The sequence below is a fragment of the Podarcis vaucheri genome (assembly GCF_965113315.1).
Source record: "Podarcis vaucheri genome assembly, chromosome: 1".
Taxonomy (NCBI): domain Eukaryota; kingdom Metazoa; phylum Chordata; class Lepidosauria; order Squamata; family Lacertidae; genus Podarcis; species Podarcis vaucheri.
The window spans coordinates 139,222,186-139,228,329 of record NC_138759.1 but is presented as its reverse complement, the minus strand read 5'-3'; the positions used below and the strand labels follow the sequence as shown (position 1 = coordinate 139,228,329).

Here is a 6,144-nt window from a genome sequence, read left to right as displayed (position 1 = left end):
AATATAAAACTAAACTGTTCTCAGAAATTTGTATGTTTGAAGATTATATTGTGTTTGTTGCACCAATACATAGTACAGAGCAGCACTTCTCACTGAATTCCTTCCCTTACTCGTTAATTTTATCATTTGTACCACTTTCCATATTCATGATATCCAGCTCTCCAATATTAGTACTCGCCCCCAGTTATAATTATCTAACATAGGTTTACAGGATAACCAGCCTCATATAACCAACATGTTTAAGTCTGATTAATGCACAAGGTAGTCAATGCCATGGGGTAAGCTGTCTTGACAGGCTTAGCTAGGTCAGTCCCCCTCACCTGGGGAGGAAGGTAATCAAGCCTATTGTTGCACCTCCAGTCTACCTGAGAAGCTCAGTTTGTGAGCAAATCTGAGCTCAAACCACATGGGTCTAACAAGTGTCTTTTGAGTTCCTATAAATTTAGGAACTTCCACCACTGTAACCAAGCCATTCTGCCTGTGCAGCTATTTCTCAATGCTGAACAGAAAGGCACATGAAACTGACTTTTGGAGAATTTGTAAGTAAACCATTGTTAATTTACAACTGTGTGGTCTTTTTCTATGCTAGTGGAAGGGGGAAACTTGGAAGGGCATATTTTAAAGATCTAACAGCCTATATTTCCATGCTTTATTTTGCTGCACATTTTGTGATTTTTAAATACAGTGGTGCCCCGCAAGATGAACGCCTCGCAAGACGAAAAACTCGCAAGACGAAAGGTTTTTTCGTTTTCGAGTTGCTTCGCAAGACGAATTTCCCTATGGGCTTGCTTCGCAAGACGAAAACGTCCTGCAAGTTTGTTTCCTTTTTCGTAAAACCGTTAATACCCAGGGTGCATTGCTTGAAGAGGTGCAGTTGCAACTTGACTTTGAGGAGCAACACATTGCACTCGGTGTGGTGGCCTTTTTGAGCTTTTTAAAGACTTTGCTGAATTTTTGAAGCTTTCCCAAAACTTCTTTTGCAGCTGTTTGGTAAGTTAAACTTTTAAAACTTTTTGGGGGGGTTGGATTTTGGGTTGGGGTGTTTAGAATTCAAGGACTTGGTGTTGGGGAAAGGTTTGCAAGAATCTGGGAGCTTGTGTGGTTTTTTCTGCATTTTTATGATTTTCTGTGACCATTGGGCCATGTTTATATTTTTTTTTTGAAAAAAAAATCTGGGTTTTGAATTTCTGTGTGCTGGGTGGTTGGGAGAACAGCTGGGGAGGGGTTTACAAGAATCTGGGAGCTTATGTGTTTTTTTGGGAATTTTTATGGTTTTCTGTGGCCATTGGGCCATGTTGTTTTTTTTTAAAAAAAAATTCTGGGTTTGAATTTCTGTGTGCTGGGTGGCTGGGGGAACAGTTGAGGAGAGGTTTGCAACAGTTGGGGAGGGGCTGGGGGAACAGTTGAGGTTTTTGAAGACTTTGGTGATTTTTAAAGCTTTTCCAAAACTTTTTTTGCAGCCATTTGAGGATTTTGAAGACTTTGGTGATTTGCAGCCATTTCGTAAGTTAAATTTTTAAAACTTTTTTTTGGGGGGGGTTGGATTTTGGGTTGGGTGTTTGGAATTCAAGGACTTGGTTGTGGGTTTGAATTGCTGGTTTTTTTCTTCTTTTTCTGAGTTTACGAAGGTAAGAGCTGTGCTGCCATGGGACCCAAGAAGACTGCTGCTGCTGCGGAGGCCGGCGAGAGGAAGAAGGAGAAGGTGATGCTGGAAATGAAGAAGGAGATCATCTGGAAGCACGACGGTGGAATGCGTGTGACGGACCTCGCCAGGGAATACGGGAGGAATCCATTGACCATCGGGACCATCCTGAAGATGAGGGAGAAGATCCTTGCGACTGATGCAGCCAAGGGAGTCACCAGGATCGTGAAGAACCGCCCAGCTGTTCTGGAGGAGGTCGAGAAGTTGCTGCTCATCTGGTTAGAAGAGAAGCAGCGTGCAGGGGACACAGTGACTGAGGCCGTGATTTGTGAGAAGGCCAAGGCCTTGCACGCAGACCTCATCCGGGAACAGCCAGGAACCTCAGGCGAGCCAGAAGTCTTCAAGGCAAGCAGAGGCTGGTTTGACAAGGCAAGATCTGGAATCCACAGCGTGGTCAGGCATGGAGAGGCTGCCAGTTCTGATGTTCCTGCGGCTGAAGACTTTGCAGCGGAGTTCCTGGAGGTTGTGAAGACGGAGGGCTGCGTTCCACAGCAGGTCTTCAACTGCAACGAGACCGGGCTGTTTTGGAAGAGGATGCCCAAAAGGACTTTCATCACACAGGAGGAGGCCAAGTTGCCTGGCCACAAGCCCATGAAGGACCGTCTGACCCTGTTCTTCTGTGCCAACGCAAGCGGCGACCTGAAGATCAAGCCCCTGCTGGTGTACCACTCGGAGAACCCACGGGCCTTCAAGAAACACAAGGTCGATAAGGAGCGGCTGAGTGTCATGTGGCGATCCAACAGCAAGGCTTGGGTCACACGTGTGCTGTTTGTGGACTGGGTCAATCTTGCTTTTGGCCCTGCTGTCAAACAGTACGTGCTGGACAACGACCTGCCGCTGAAGGCTTTGCTTCTGATGGACAATGCTCCTGCTCATCCTAAAGGCCCTGAGGAGGACTTGTTGGAGGAGTTCAGCTTCATCAGAATCATGTTCCTGCCGCCTAACACCACGCCACTGCTCCAGCCGATGGATCAGCAGCTCATTGCCAATTTAAAAAAACTCTACACCAAGGAGCTTTTCAGGTGATGCTTCGAGGTGACTGATTGCACCACCGTCACTCTGCAGGAATTCTGGAAGGACCACCTCGACATCGTCACCTGCTTGAAGATGATCACCACGGCCTGGAACGGGATCAGCCAGAGAAATTTGAATTACGCTTGGCGCAGCTTGTGGCCGGACTGTGTGGCACCAAGTGACTCTGATGCACCAGAGTCAACAGTGGTGCAGGACATTGTTGCCTTGGGGAGGACCATGGGCCTGGAGGTCACAGAGGAGGACGTCAGCGAGCTGGTGGAGGAGCATGACCACGAGCTGACCACCCAGGAGCTGGTTGAACTGCAGGCAGAGGTTGCGCAGGAGCAGGCCTTGCTGGAAGAGGAGGAAGCAACTGAGGAACGGCCGTCCTCCAAAGAACTGAGGGACATTTGCCTGAAGTGGAAGGATGTGCAGGCTTTTGCAGAGCGGCACCACCCGAACAAGCACGTGGCACATGACCAAGCGAACACTTTTGATACGACGGTCATGTTGCCTCTCAGGGAGCTGCTGAAAAGGCGGATGAAGCAGCAGACCATGGACAGGTTCCTCAGCAAGAAGCAAAAAGTGGAAGAGGAACCTTCTTCGAGTGGTCCCCCAGAGTCTTAGAAAATGTAATGTACCCTTTTTTGATTTTTAAATGTTTTTCCTGTCATGTTTAGAAACTTAATTTATTGTTCCTTCAATTTTTGAAATGCTCTTTAAAGTATGTGTGACTTTAAAGAGCAGTTAATAAACTATTGTTGTACCAAATTTGGCTTTGTTTGGACTTTTTTGACCATAGGAACGCATTAATTGAATTTCAATGCATTCCTATGGGAAACCGTGCTTCGCAAGACGAAAAATTCACTAGACGAAAAAACTCGCGGAACGAATTAATTTCGTCTTGCGAGGCACCACTGTAGCTACTGGGGTTCTCTTACCAAAGAGCACTTGCCTCCTACCTGGATCTTGGCATCTAGGAATTCTTCCTTTATATACTTATTTTTCTTCCTAGCCACCAATATGGTTAACTGATGTATTACCATCACTCTTTCTCTAGTAAAAGATCTTTTAACAGACTCAAACGGTATGACTTAATGACTCCATGGCTAGATCACATCCAGTTGGGACTTCATTTTCTCTTATTATAGTGGATCAGAAGGATCTTTTTGGGAACAGAGACCAAAAATATGTTATATTTCCTTTGTATCTCCAACATAAATTGTTAGAACCTCTACAGATATTATTTGATCTCCGTGGGTGTTAAATATCATCAGACAGTAAACTTATTAATGATTTCTTTCAAACTACTGCCAATAGTTTGCTGTAGAAGATTTTGCGTGTCGAGGTCCCCAAGCCACCCCCAAATAAATCACAATCCACACAGAATTTTTGTTTAAGGTTTTTGTGTTAGAGGGGGATTTTCCACTGGTGGCAGATGACAGAAGACTGTGACACCATGAGACCAGTGATGTCCCATGCCCTGTATAGTCTATGCCTTTCCCAGAGAAGTTTGCCTGGCACAGATATTGATTTCTTTTTGGCACCAAGTGAATACTTTTTTATTTGCCCAGGCAATCCCAACAGTGTGTGAATTTTTTTATGGCTTGATGGATTTTATGGGTTCACTGTTTTTTACTGGTTCTTGGTGGCTGCTCCTTATTTGTATTGATGTTTTATGGGATCATCACTTTATTTTAATTACTTTTGTTGTATTCCATCCTAGGAATCTTTGTACGGAAGGGTAGTCTATGCATCAAATAGCAAAGCAACCAAATCATTGTGGGACGAGACGTCACATTTGAGCTCATGGTTGATTCACTGGCATTTCAGAGAATATCCTTTGTGCAGCATACCCGAGTATTGGTTTGTTAAGTTATGTAGGAACTCATAGTTTTGCCAGCTCACAGTTTTTATTGCCAGCTCATAGTTTTTATTTTGGAAACTGTTCTGGAATACAGTGCTGACTGGGTGCAACAATTTATATATTTTAAAAAATGGCCCAGAAAGAATAAGAGCTTCAGTCTAAGGATGGCTTTTGGAGTTATGTAAGAGTAGATTGCAAACACTGCTAGGCAGCCCTGCTCTCCTTGTATCCTCTGAAGTTTTTCTGAGTGCCAATTTTGTACTGAGTAAGCATTGCATTTTTTTATTTTTATTTTTTGTATCTTGTAGTTAATAAAAGTTTGCCAGAATGGCATGTGCTAATTTAAGCAGCTGAAAGGAGGGAAAGTAGTAAGTATGGATAATTAGGGACCAGTTCTGTCAATCTGAGACTCAAAGTTAACAGAAAAGTTTCTTTCTTATTTGTGTGATTAGTGGGGTGGTGATGGGGACCATATGTGTTAACATCTGTACTGGGAGATCGAGGACTAATCATGCAGAACGAATGAGATTCACTCGGTGCAATGCTCTCTCCCTCCATATGCTATGGTAGAAATTGCAGGTGGCTACCAGGACTTGCGATAGGGACATACGGCACCATTATCTACAAAGAGGTGGCTTCGTCTGGCTTAGAGATTGCAGACAGTTAAAATGTGTTGTTGACAAAAAATAAAACATAGAGCTGAAGAGTAGGAGAGACATGTGGAGTTATTGATTGTCCCATCTTTAAGTTACCAAACTTCTTCTCAAACAGTATCCAACCCCATGAGGCCCAAGCTTGTTAGAACTCCCTAAGGAATGGGTCAGAATTTGTTTCATACTTGTGGTATTGGTCAGCATTTCCACAGTGGTACAAATCATATGAAACTTTTGATTAGATATGTCTTCACCCAAAAGGCAAGGGATGCCCAGCCTGGTGATAACAGAATAAATGATGTAAGGAGGGATGTAAGATAGGAAAAGAAGTAGCAAGGGAACACCAGGCTACTTGAAATGAAGTCAAATCTCCAGGGAGCTGCATCCAAGGGTTCTAAAGGAGCTTGTGGAAGTAATTTCAGAGCCTGAGAATTCTTGGAGAACAGGTGAGGTCCCTACAGACTGGAGGCAGGTAAATGTTGTCCCCATCTTCAAAAAGGGGGACATCGATACAAGGGAAGGTTCTAGAACAAATAATTCAACAGTCAGTCTGTGAGTTGTGGTTATTCTTTTTTGGCGATCACTCATAGCCGAGTAAGATTGTCTTCCATAAACACGGTTTTAACAATGAGTCTGTAAGTGACTGTGGAAGGATTGAAGAAGGATGTTGACAAGCTAGAACTTGTGGAGAGGAGGGCAACCAAGACGATCAAGGTCTGGAAACCAAGCTTTATGAGGAGCGCTTGAAGGAGGTGGGTATGGTTAGCCTGGAAAATAGAAGACCGAGGCGAGATATGATAGTCATCTTCAACTATATTAAGGGCTGTGACATGGAGGAGGAAGCATGTTTGTTTTTTCTTGCTCTGGACGGTAGACTTGAACCAATAGCTTCAAGCTGCAAGAAAGGA

General features: G+C 44.1%; 1 pseudogene across 1 annotated transcript; it reads left to right on the top strand.

Moving 5' to 3' along the window:
- Positions 1-893: 893 nt before the first annotated feature.
- LOC309528743 (tigger transposable element-derived protein 1 pseudogene) lies at positions 894-3,747 on the top strand (annotated as a pseudogene). Its single transcript, XR_014224566.1, has 4 exons — positions 894-990; positions 1,461-1,503; positions 1,629-2,631; positions 3,732-3,747. The product of XR_014224566.1 is annotated as a tigger transposable element-derived protein 1 pseudogene (transcript).
- The last annotated feature ends 2,397 nt before the right edge of the window (positions 3,748-6,144 follow it).